At 53.6% G+C, this 13,735-nt stretch overlaps 1 protein-coding gene across 1 annotated transcript in view; it reads right to left on the bottom strand.

Annotated features, from left to right (window-relative positions):
• Positions 1-13,735, bottom strand: part of IGF2R (insulin like growth factor 2 receptor) — a 1,933,894-nt gene that overhangs the window by 753,644 nt on the left and 1,166,515 nt on the right. The window lies entirely within an intron of this gene.

The following is a 13,735-nucleotide window of genomic DNA, read 5'->3' as shown; positions in this document are numbered from 1 at the left end:
AAACGAAATGTTGCCCATCCACAGAAACCTAAATGGGCATAGATGTGCCATAGCCAGGATGAATCCCAGATTCCCAGGCTACATAAAGAACAAGTTACTTACCGCAGATAACACATTTTCTGGTAGAGATTGTCTAACCTAACCTTCCTGACCTTTTGAATAGCGGTCAGGCTGGGTCCGAAAAATTTGGCACAGCAATTCCCTTACATGCATAGAGGTGGCATGGTGCATCATCACTTATGTGTTGCTCTGTCCCCCACAGAACTGACAGTGGGACCAGTATATACACACAACCTGCTTACGCCGCATCAGTTTCTTTCTGAACTCTGTATGTGGCAACAGATGTGGAGCCTATAGACACTTGTGTGAAGAGGTATGCAGACTTTTTTTTATTTAAATTAGTTTTATTGATTACAAAAGCAAAGATAGGCAATACATTGCAATAGGAAGGCATCATGCAAAGAAAGCAGTCGAGACAGACATATATGGCTTCTCCACAAAGCAAATTGTAGGCAAGATACATGTGCCGGCCCATGAACGCGATGAAAGTCGTAGGTGCCGAGCTTGGTAGAAAAGCAAAACTTCAAGAACGGAAACCCAAAACTCCCCCACCCAACCCCAGCCAGTGTGCCATATCAGGAAAGCAATCGCCAAAATGCTCGTAGTTGGTGTAACGCGCCCTTTCAAAAGGTCATGGAGGGTCATGAGGGGTCTCTGTGAGGCGTAGTAAGCGGAGATATCGAGGGCATGTGATCTCGTTGAATTCAGTGGAGAGGAGGGACAGCAGTGGTAGCCATATCTTTCGGAACGTGGCTGCAGACTGTGTGAGTGTAGCCTGAATGCGTTCCATACCCAGTGTAAACCAGATTTTATGCAGCCATCCTGTGTGGGTGGGTTTGGTAGTCGATCCCCAGAGTGACAAAATGTGTTGTGTTGCAGCTTGCACAGCAATCCCCATTTGACGTCCTTGGATTGATTTCAGAGGGAAGGTAAGTGCGTTGGGAAGGCAGAGGATGGTATAAGTGGGGAACCGCGGGATCTCAGTGTCGAAGGTACTGTTCATATCATCTAAGACCGCTGTCCAATAGTCCCTGACCTCCCGACAGTCCCAAAGGAGATGAGTCATGGTGCCCCGATCCCCGCAGCCCCTCCAACAAAGCGCACTACGAGCCGAGTTCCCCTGGTTTAGCCGAACGGGGGTAAGATGCCAGTAAAGGGCCAGTTTCACCGCTGCCTCCCTGCCCGCTGTGTTGCGTGTAGTGTGGGAAGCCCTAAAATATATGGAGCTCCATTCCCGGGCCGTCAGGGTCCTCCCCAACTCTGCCTCCCAGCGCCTCTGTCCCGCCGCCCGACCTGGTGCAATTGGGGGCGTGAGCATCTTGTAAAGGTCTGAGATGAGAGGTTTGTCCGAGTCCTTCGTCACTAGCCACTGCTCAAAACTTGTCATACGTCTACCAACCAGGGGAGCATAGTCCGGGTGCGTGAGCCAGTGCCGGAGATGAAAGTATTGGAACAGGTGGGGGGAGACATCATCATATCCCTGCGACAGATCGGAGAGGGAGAGAAAGCCCTGCAGATCGAAAAGATGACCCGCCGATCTGCAATTCGTACCGCGCCACTGCAAAAAGGCGAGGGGGTCAATGACCGGTGGAAATTCGGGGTTATCTACGAGGGGAGTGAGTGGGGAGGGAAAGGTCGTCAGGTCTCTTAACGGCAACCGTGTCCCAGACACGCAGGATGGTGCGGGTGATGGGAGATTTCTGGAGATACTTCGGACGGTTATGGCGGAGAAGGAACGGAATTTTCCAAAAGGAAGTCTGGGCCATCGCCCTATCTTGGAACAACCATCTTTTTTCAGATTCCGGTCTATACCACTCCACCAAATAGCGGAGTTGGGAGACCTGGAAATATTGCTGGAGGTTGGGGATTCCGAGACCACCCTCGTCCATGCCCCAATATGCCAGTTGTTTGTGCAAGCGCGGGCGCTTCCCCCCCCCCCCAGATGAAGTGGTGAAAGGCAGCCTGGAGACCTGCGAGAGCGCCAGCCGGGGCCATCACCGGAATGGTTTGGAAGATGTACAGAATCTTGGGCAGGGCCGACATTTTCACTGCTGCAACCCGCCCTAACAGAGAGAGCAGTTGTTTGGACCACCGCGTAAGGTCGGCTCGAATCTGGGAGGCGAGGGTCGCGTAGTTGAGGGCGACCGTCGAGTCAGTGGAGGAAGCGAGCGTGATACCCAAGTAAGGGAGTTGCGTTGTCGTCTGCAGGCCGCCTCCGTATGGTGGCCCGCCCTCTAGAGGACGGGCATTTCTGCCTTAGGGCAGTATCACGACTTCCGCCTGTTTATTTTGAAGCCGGACATGGCACCAAAGATGTCAATTTCCTCCAAAAATGCAGGAATTGAGCGTTCTGGGCAATCGAGAGCAGCTATGATGTAGTCGGCGTATAGGCCGATCGTGTGGGGTTCCCCGCCAAAAGTCTTTCCATGGACGTTGGGATTATCCCGGATCTTTTGCGCCAGCGGCTCTACATAGAGAGCAAATAAAAGGAGCAAAAGTAGGCACCCTTGCCGCGTGCCCCGTTGGATTTCGAAGGGGCTGGAGCGGAAGCCGCCCAGGCGAACCCGCGCTAGAGGACGATGGTAACAGCTCTGAATCCAAGATTGAAAGTGATCCCCTAGCCGGAAGCGGGCTAATACCCGCTGTAAAAAGGTCCAATCGAACCGGTCAAACGCTTTTTCAGCATCGATGGCTACGAGAGCCGAGTCCGATTGTTGGAAGTGTGCTTTGTCGACCAGGTAGAGGATCCGTTTGGTGTTATCACTACATTGGCGGCTCGGGACAAAGCCCAATTGGTCGGGTTCTAGAATCCCAGGCAGGAACGGCCCGAGACGTGCGGCCAGCACTCCGGTAAAAAGCTTCAGTTCTAAATTGAGGAGGGAGATGGGACAAAACGCCGAGCAGTGTGTGGGGTCTTTGCCAGGTTTAGGCAGCACTACGATTTCAGCCGCTAACATATCCGGAGGGATGGAGCCCGGGCCAGTGAAGGAGTTGCAGAGCCGAGTGAGGATAAGAGCGAGTAGTGGGCTGAAGGTCTTATACTTGAGAGGGCGGAGGCGAGATATAGCCGCCACCACCTCCTCCAAACGGATGGGAGACTCCAGGGCGTCTGCGCTGGCCGAGGAGAGAGCGGTAATTTCTACAGTCTCAAAGTAGCCATCGACATCCATGCCCGAAACATCGTCAGCGCGGTATAATGAGGTGTAGAGAGTCCCGGAATGCTTCCGCGACCCGTGCCTCCCCCTCGACGGTAACGCCGTTTTCATCCTTATGGCCGGAGATCTTCGAGCACTGGGATTTGGCTTTCAGCACGCTGGCAAGGAGGCGGCCAGTCTTGTTCCCCCCAACGTAGTAAGTATGCCGCAAGCGAAGAGCAGCGAACTCTGCCCTGTCTGTATTTAGGCTGGCCAATTGGGCTCTGGCGGCTTTCAACTGCTTCCACACCCGCGGAGCCCTCTCGAGTTCAGAAACCTGGGTGGAGAGGTCCTCCCGTTTCACCTTACGAATCTTAGCCTCCGCTGCCGCTATCGCGATGAGTTCGCCGCGGGCAACCGACTTCAGGGCCCCCCATAAGGCCGAGGCCGACGTCTCTGGCACGTCATTAATGGCTAAATAGTCAGTAATGCACTTGTGAAGTTGCTTGGTAACCTCTGTGCACTGCAGAAGAGTTTCGCGCAGTCTCCACGCCCCAGGGGGGACGGCTAGGGCTGGGAATCGCGAGCAGTAGCTCAACGGCGTCATGGTCGGAGAGAGCTGCTGGGACAATGCAAACGTCTGCGTGGCTAGATAAGAGGAGCCAAGGAAATAGTCGAGCCTGGCATAAGTGCGGTGCACATGGGAGTAAAAAGTGAATTGGGATGCCCCAGGGTGTTTGGCCCTCCATAAGTCCACCAGACCCCATTCGTGTAGCCAAGCCTTACCTGCGACGAAGGGTTCCCGTGACCCCTTACTTAGATATAGTATACCTATATCTATATACATATATAGACACATATACACCTATAAGCCACTCCTAAGGCAGACCTCGACAATCCCAGAGGTAGAGTGCTTAGTTTTATGTGAGAGGGTGCCCTAGCATGAGCTGAGCCCCTCTGCAGCTTTTGGAGCATCTCCTTATAGCTGTTCTATGATATGGCCATAACATATACTCTTAAGTTCATTATAATCCTCGCGGTTAATGTGAACTTTGGTTTGGCTTTATCAAAACATGTCGTGTAAGGTGTCAAACACTTTGGAATACTACCCTCCCCGCCAGTCCTGGCGGCGGGGATAGCATTCCACCCTTCTAGAGGGATAAGACATGTAGTTACTGGTTTACCCGGTTAAAGTTAAACAGAGCATCAGCATCACAAAATGGATGCTGCTGCCACAGACGTAAGTCCGCCCTCCTGCTGCTGGACGAAACTACGGCAGGGAAGGCCTGGACAATAGGTTTCCTATCCAGGGAGGTGCTGGCACCTCCCCAGACAGGCTCTTCGTGTATTGGGGCAGGGAGGGCTGCATTCAGTGAATGCTTTCCAGACACTGGCTGGGGCACACAAGGTGCTCCATGCATTTCCCAGTTCAACCCGGTTGCTGGGGCACTCAGCCCCAGCTCTGGCGCGAAACTGGACAAAGGGGAAAGGGTGTAACGACCCTCACCCCAGCTACACCCATAGGAGGAACCTTAGAGTTAGTCCAACCCCTAAACTTGCTATAAGTATAGAACCCCAGTCCCTAGGACTTTAGATTACCCTGGACGAAACTCTGCAACATATATCCTGGACCTTCGACATTCCATATCGACTGGAAGACGGACGAAATCTCCCTTGTGGTCAAGGAGTGACCACCCTGTTCAAACAGGCACCAACAGCATCTTTGCCGGTCTGCATTTTCGAGGCTCCCGATGAATCTGCGACACAGGACACGGACTTCCAGACATCTCTGACCCCGACCTTCGCTCACAGCAAAGCTGAGACCCATGGCGGACACGAGAGACGTGGGATCGGAACTCCTGGACATCCTGCATTTTGCTACCCACTCCGACTTCCCGAGTTGTGCACTGGGGTGCTTGAAGCCCCAGCCACGAGCACCTTTTGCACCGAAGCTCAGAGGCCCACACTCCACGAGTGTCCTGTGGGCCCGCTTTGTGCATTTCAGCTCGACGCGTCTTCGCGGTTCCTAGTCCGTTGGCCAGTGAGCCCCCAAGAAGACTAACCTTTGTTCCAACTTGCTTTCCTGGTTGTTCTAGGCTTGCTCCAACTTCCCTGCAAAGGAGAAGCTCCACAGACCTTGCTGGTCTTCACCGAAGCCAATCTCGACATCCTGCGTGGGTTGCTTTTGGCAAGGCTTGTTGGGTCCAATCCGGATACTGACACTGCAGTCAACTAGATCCTTCGTGGGACAGCTCGAATCCAGCTCCTGGTAGTCGTCGACGCCTCCTGGACCTCGTGGCTGAAGAGACAAACTTCACCTTTTCACCTAAAATCACCCGGCATCTGGCGGCATCTTTCTATCGCTGCCCTGGTCACTGGCTAGTGGCCCAGACTCGGTCTCCTCTGCTTTCAGGTTCTTCACATCTCCGATCCACCCTTGGATCCACCCAGACACTTTTCCTCTGGTTGCCTGCAGCACTTCTTCGCAGCGCTCTATTGGAATCGACGACAAAACCCGACACAAAAAGACACCTATGCACCCGGGGTCCCTGGGTGATGTAACACGAGTACTCCGGCGCTCCCGTGGGTATTGACTCTCCAAGAGTCCTAGTCTAAAAGGGTTCCATCGCAGTACACCTCCTTGTACCCTATTTCTTTAAAATTGTAACTTGTTTGTTTCCCATAGAAAGTCAATGGTAACCAGCGGCCGTGTTTAGACACTGCACGCGTCTCCCGTGGGCCTCCTACATCGTAACCTTTGGTTGTCCTGAGTAGCCCCAGGGATTCCACAGGCCTGCTCTCTATTCCTCACGTGGTTCTTATACCACTATTTTAGTATATGGTTTGTGAGGCCCCTAGGGCAAAACGTATACTGTGCAACATATTGTATGCTAATTACGTTCCTTGTATTGTACTTTTACCTCTGACCTCAAAGAGTGCAGAGGGGTTGTGTTTAGAATAAATACATATATATTTGATATATACCTTGTGTGGTGTGCTTTCATTTGGTACTCACAAGATTATAAATGGTAAAACAACTTGCTGAACTCGTCTCCAAGTCTTAGCCTGAAGGCTGCTCTCCACAGCTACCACTAAGGATAGCTTTCTATACGGTTGACTTTATAACCTACCATCAATAAGGGTCGATTAGACTGGTGCAAGGTGCCCACTAGAACAAGTGGAAATCATATACCAGGCTAACTTCTCACATTAATAAGGTGAAGGATTGTCCTAAATGAAAGGACAAGACTACCTTGGATAGGAATGCTGCCTTTGTTCAAAGGACTTACTTGTGTAGAAAAAGGAGGCAAATGGTGAAACAGAAGATAAAGCCTGAAGTATACTCACCTGCCAGGGAGATGTTATGGCAATGAGGAACACTGTTTTAGTTGTAAGTAGGCATAATAGGCAACTGTGCATAGGCTCAAAGGGCAAACACACTGCTGCATTATAAAAGAGGTAGGTGGGAACATATGGATTAGTCCCCTCAAAAAAAAATATCACAACAAGTGATCTGAAGAGGGATAGCTGATCAAGTAAATGTAAAAAGTCCAAAAGGGCCATTAAGTAACCCATAACTGTGGCCATGGCAAAGTGTTGCTGGGCCAATGATAATTAGAACAACAATATATCAGACAGGGAAGCCTGTAGGGGTTGGATGTGAGAAGAAAGTTTTCGTAGAAGAACGCCTAGCTACCAGAATGTCACCAACTACTTTGGGAGGAAGTTCAAAGACCAACTGTCGCTGTTTAATATCCATGCATGGAGGTGTAGGTTGTGCAGGCTCGGGTGCAGGGCCTTGCCCTTCTGCTGTGAAAGGAGACCCTCCAGAAGAGACAGCCGGATTGGAGGACAGATATTCATGTCCAAATGTTCCGGGTACCACACGCATGTTGCCCAGTCCGGAGATTAAAGGGTGACTTGGGCCTGGTCCCTCTTGATTTTCTTGAGCATTCTGTGCAGGAGAGGTAGGAATGAGAAGCCTTACAGGTGTTCAGAGACCAAATGTAGGTTAAAGACATCTCATGCTGAATACTGTATTGGGAACTCCAAAGAACAAAAACATTGACAGTGCGTTCTTTCTGGTGGGGAAAAGATCGATCCAGGTTTCTCCCCATTGCTGTAAGATTTCCTGTGCCATCTCAGAGTGTAATTGCCATTCATGATCCGTTAGCCAGCGTCAATGAGTTTGTCTGCTCTGGCGCTTCAAGAAACCGGCAGGTACTGTGCAGTCACAGAAATGGCCTAAGCGTTTAAGCATTTTCATAGACGAAGATCATCCTTGCACAAGGTCCACGACCCCACTCCACCCTGTTTTTTGCAACACCACTTTTTAGGTCGAGCCTGTCAATGCGCGTGCGCATTGAGCTTGCGAGAGATATTGGGGCTTAACGAGAGCTTAACCATCGGCGATTTGATGCTGTGCCAGTGAAAAGTAAGCTCAATGCGCAAGCGCATTGAACTAAAAAGCGCGTGCACATGAAAGCCAGCCATCTGTTGCTTCCCCAGCATGGTGCCGCCAGCAGCTTCACTTGAAAGGGATCCGCTCCGCCCCTGCTGCATCAAAGGCTTTCATTTTGCACTTTTCACGTCCGCCTGGCCGTGTCGCATTTCTCCTCCCCCCTCCCCACAGCAATGCCAAGAGCTTGTTTTTCATGCTTGTCCTCGCACTCTCCCCGCATTAGCCTCTTGACCATGTACTCAAAGTAACTCATCCGACAAACGTGTCTTTGTTTGGTCGATAAACTCACCTATTCCCAACAGAACTGTGGGGTGTATCCTACATCTGTCTTATTGATTGTATTCTTATGTTTTGCATTATATATGACCGTTTGACGCTATGGTTTGTCGAACGAAGCTTTTTGCTACTTCCTTTTCTCACTGTCATCACTCGATACAAAAGACGAACGTGTTTTATTCTACGAACATCCAGCCAAAACCATTATAGAATGTAACTTAAATGTCCCAAGTTAGTATTTAGAAAAACGGGTTTTCATGACTTCGTGTCTCTTGGTCGCCCCCACGCTCCTCCTGCTTCCTGCTTCCAGTTCCTGCAGGCGACCCAGCCGCCGCTGAGCCGCCCGCCCGCCCTCTACTTTCCCGCCGCTGCCTCCCTGCGGCCCCGCCCCCACCAGCCGATTGGTCTCCCCGCTCCCGCCACCCAGCGGACCCTCCCTCCCGGCTCCCTTCCTCCACGCACGCGCAGGTCATGCGCAGCGGGCGCGCCGATTGTGCGCCGAAGGCGCGCCAAAGGCAAGCCCGTCTGCGCCTGGGCCGTGCCCAGCGCCAGAACCCCTGGCCCCCGAGGTTGCGAGCCCACCCGCCGGACCTACGCCGCCGCCACACTCAACGCACTCAACATCGGCAGAAACCCCGGATGCTACCGAGCCACCCCGCGACGCACCCACGGACCCTTCCGCTGCCGATCCTGCAACTTCTCCTGCATCCGGACCTGCACCGCACCCGCCAAGCCAAGCACCAGCAGCAACCACCTCAAGTGCACCCTTCTCAACACCCGCTCTGTCCACAGACACGCCGTGGAACTCTGGAACCTCCTCGACACAATATCACCAGACATCGCCTTCCTCACGGAAACCTGGATGAACGTCTCCTCAGCCCCCGACATCGCCATCGCCATCCCGGACGGGTACAAGATCATCAGGAGGGACCGCGTCAACCAGACCGGAGGAGTCATCGCCATCATCCACAAGAACACGATCCGCATCACGACCGACTCCAACGACACCTTCGCCGCTGCCGAGCACCTCCACTTCCAGATACACACCGACCCAAAGACGACCCTCAGAGGCACCCTCGTCTACAGACCCCCGGGACCACGCACACAATTCAGCGAAGACATCACGGACTTCATCAGCCCGCACGCCCTCCCCTCCGCTGACTACATCCTCCTAGGGGACCTCAACTTTCACCTGGAGAACAACAAGGACCGCAACACCGCCGCCCTGCTGGACAACCTCGCCAACCTCGGACTCAAGCAACTGGTCAACACCCCCACCCACTATGCCGGCCACACGCTTGATCCCATCTTCTCATCCAGCAAGCACATCACCTTCAGCCACTCCACCGGACTCCACTGGACCGACCACAGCTGCGTCCACTTCAACTTCAGAAGAACCACGACCCACCACCACCCACAACAGGTTCCTCACAGGAGCTGGAGCAAGATCACCACCGACCAACTCACCACCTCCCTCAGCCAGAACCCACCCGCCAGCACTACGGACCCCAATGAAGCAGCCTGCAAATTCACGCAGTGGCTGACCGCCTGCGCCGACGACCTCGCACCACTGAAGAACCCTCCCAGCAGACCCAGAAGCAAGAAGGCCTCCTGGTTCACCGACGAACTCAAGGACTCCAAGAAGACCTGCCGCACCCTCAAGAAAGCCTGGCTCCTCGACCAGACCGCTGACAACATGACCGCCCTCAAACACGCCACCCGCAAGCACCACCAGCTCATCCGCACCACCAAGAAGAAATCACTGAAGGAACGACTGGACAACAACGCCCACGACAGCAAGGAACTCTTCAGCATCGTCAAGGAGTTCTCCAACCCCAGCACCGGCAACAACGACATCACTCCTTCACAAGATCTCTGCGACTCTCTCGCCTCGTTCTTCCACCGCAAGATCGCTGACATCCACAACAGCTTCGGCGCACCATCCACACACCCAGCCGTCGAACCAACGCCCCCCACCGCCAACCTCCGCACCTGGACCACGGTGACGACCGAAGACACAGCCCGCACGATGAACACCATCCACTCCGGATCTCCGACCGACCCCTGCCCCCACCACGTCTTCAACAAGGCCGACTCCACCATCGCACCCCAACTCCGGAACATCATCAACACCTCCTTCAACACCGCCACCTTCCCGGAAAGCATGCCGAGCGCAGCGCCCTACTGAAAAAACCTACAGCGGACCCCACTGACCTCAAGAACTTCCACCTCATCTCGCTCCTCCCTTTTCCTGCTAAAGTCATCGAGAAGATCGTCAACAGACAGCTGGCCGCCTTCCTCGAGACGAACGGATCCCTCGACCCCTCGCAGTCCGGTTTCAGAGCCAACCACAGCACCGAGACCGCCCTCATCGCAGCCACCGACGACATCCGAGCCCTGCTCGACAACGGGGAAACAGCGGCACTCATCCTCCTGGACCTCTCTGCAGCGTTCGACACTGTCTACCACCGCACCCTAGTTCAACGCCTCAGCAACATCGGCACCCAAGAGAAGGCACTGGAATGGATCATCTCGTTCCTCGCCAGAAGAACACAGAGTCCGCCTCCCCCCGTTTCGATCCGAAGCCACCGAAGTCATCTGCGGCGTTCCACAAGGATCATCACTCAGCCCCACCCTCTTCAACGTCTACATGAGACCTCTTGCAGCCATCGCACGCCAACACAACCTCAACATCATCTCCTACGCCGACGACACCCAGCTGATCCTCTCCCTCAACAGAGATCCCGACACCGCCTGAACCAGCCTACACGAAGGGATGAAAGACGTCGCCGAGTAGATGAAGAACAGCCGCCTGAAACTGAACTCAGACAAGACGGAAGTCCTCATCCTGGGACCATCACCCTCCGCCTGGGACGACTCCTGGTGGCCCCCTGCCTTGGGCACCGCTCCCAAGCCAACGGACCACGCACGCAACCTGGTCTTCATCTTGGACTCCTCCCTCTCGATGACCAGACAAGTCAACGCCGTCTCGTCATCATGTTTCAACACCCTGCGTATGCTTCAAAAGATCTTCCGATGGATCCCGACCGAAACCAGGAAGACGGTCACTCAGGCACTCGTCACCAGCCGACTGGACTACGGAAACACCCTCTACGCCGGAACCACAGCCAAGCTACAGAAAATACTCCAACCCATCCAGAACGCCTCCGCCCGACTCATCCTGGACATCCCCCGACGAAGCCACATCTCCGGCCACCTGAAGGACCTGCACTGGCTCCCCGTCAACAAGAGGATCACGTTCAGGCTCCTCACCCACGCACACAAGTCTCTCCACGACCTGGGCCCCAAGTACCTCAACGACCGCCTGACCTTCCACACGCCCACCCGCCAGCTACGATCTACTGGCCTCGCCCTCGCCGCCGTACCACGCATCCGAAGAGCCACCGCCGGAGGCAGATCCTTCTCCTACCTGGCGGCCAAGACATGGAACTCCCTCCCCATCCACCTTCGGCTGACCCAGGACCATCTCGCCTTCACGAGACAACTCAAGAAATGGCTGTTCGAGCAGTAGCAGACCCCTTCCCCCAAGCGCCTTGAGACCCTCCAGGGTGAGTAGTGCGCTATACAAGTGTTATGATTGATTGACTGCCCCTGATTGTTGCTGTATTTTATCATTCGAGCAGGCGCTAGGTGCCCATTTCCTTCCTTGCACCAGGGCCGCTGACACCGGCTACGCTGCTGCTCAGGCGGTCTCTCCCTGCACCCGGGTACCTCTGCGTTGGACTTTGGTTGCCTCTTGTGTTTTTTCTGCCTCCCCCCTCAACAGTCTGTGTCCCAGATTGTCTCCGAGTGTGGCTCCTCGCTCATTGAACACCCACCCCTGCATGTCTCTTACCTGCCCACTCATCGGAAGTCCTTACTATGCTTATCTCTGTGGGCCTTGGTCTTATTCCTGCACAGGGGCGGAGCTATCAATTGTGCCGCAGGTGCAGTGGCACGGGGCACGGGTGTAAGAGGAGCCCACTGTGCCCCTGTTATAATTTATTTTTTTGTATTACCAAACCCAGGGATGGAGGGGGCGACCCATGCTGCTTTAAGGCGCGTGGCAGCGTAGCTGCGCCACTGGTCCTGTCATCGAGTCATCATTGGCTCTGGCTTTCCATCGTGGTGTCTGGCTGCCCTCTCTAGATCGCTGTCACTTCTCCTCCTGGCCGTCTGTCCGTGATACCTATATTTCGTGTTTCTTCCTGGCCCCGTCTCTCCAGTACCCGGTGTCTGTTTTGGCCTCTGTCTGACCTCCAACACCCGTAGTCCCTGTCTCCGCCTCCTGCCCGGTGCCGCCGCAGTGCCTGTCATTGGTTGTCTCTGTTGCTCCCTGTCTATCATTCTCTATATCTCCCCTCCATCTTTCTCAATCCTTGACTGTCTTTGCCACCCCCCCTCACCCCCCTTGCCATTTCCATAATAAAAGAATACACTGGTTTTGTTAGTTCTACATGCTTATGAGAGCGCACCAAACACTCACACACCTTACGATAACACTGCATTTTCAACTTAAAAGTGCCTGTGTGCAACTCTGCGCTCGACAAGCCTGGGAGCTTTTGGTGGTTAGGTGAAGCAGGTGCTTTAATTCAAGAGCCCCCGGAACACTCCCAAAGGGAGGTGTTTGGATATTATGCCCATACATCATAGTATAACCTCAGAAGACACAAAGACAGAATCAGCGACACACACATTCATATCAATACAAATAACCTTTCAGAGTCGCCCACAACAGCTACTTATGGCTACACGGTCTTCCCAGCTCTTTCTGTGTTTTTGCAACGAATGCTCTGTTAAAAGCGCCAGAAAGATAGCTTGGTAGCATAACGCTATTGTTGCAGAGATTTACGTGTTTGAGAGAGCTTATGTGCTTCTTATTGTGTGAGAGAGAGTGTGCCCGTGCGGCATTTTTCTCCCAGAGTTCGATAGAGTTCGATGAAAATGAGTGACATATAGTGGGGTAGCAGTGACACTTGTTTTCAAAGCGCTTTGGTCTTCTCTCGCATGGCGCCTTCCTGCCACTCGAGAATCTTCTCAAAACACGTCCCGCGGCCAATATGCTCACAAACACCCTCTTTGTGTTCTTAAAAAAAGTTTCATATTTCTGTTTCACTATACAGTCAGAGGTTTCACATTTCAGTGAGCGTGCAGGGTGAGCAGTGTGTGTGTGTGTGTGTGTGTGTGTGTGTGTGTGTGGGTGTGCAGGGTGAACATAGTGTGAGTGTGTAGGGTGAGCAGTGTGTGAGTGTGTAGGGGCAGTGTGTGAGTGTGCAGGGTACGAAAACTCGAACTAAGTCCACCACACACACACACACACACACACACACACACAACCACACACACACACACACACACACACACAGACACTCACCACCACACACGCAACCACACACACACCACCAGCTGTCAGTGCACGCTTTCACCGGGCACAAACACCATCAGCCGTCAGTGCACGCTTTCACCAGCCACAAACCTCACCATCCGTCAGTGCAGGCTTCCACCAGTCACACACCACCAGACATCAGTGCACGTTTTCAAACACACACACACCACGAGCAGTCAGTGCACACTTTCACCAGGCACACACAACACCAGCCGTCAGTGCATGCTTTCACCAGGCACACACACCACCAGCCGTCAGTGCACGCTTTCACAAGGCACACACACCACCAGCCGTCAGTGCACGCTTTTACCAGGCACACACACCACCAGCCATCAGTGCACGCTTCCACCAGGCACACACACCTCCAGCCGGAAGTGCATGCTTCCACCAGGCACACACACCACCAGCCATCAGTGC

Source organism: Lissotriton helveticus, chromosome 6, assembly GCF_964261635.1.
Source record: "Lissotriton helveticus chromosome 6, aLisHel1.1, whole genome shotgun sequence".
Classification (NCBI taxonomy): domain Eukaryota; kingdom Metazoa; phylum Chordata; class Amphibia; order Caudata; family Salamandridae; genus Lissotriton; species Lissotriton helveticus.
Note: the sequence above shows the minus strand (reverse complement) of the source record. Positions and strands in the feature narration are given on the sequence as shown.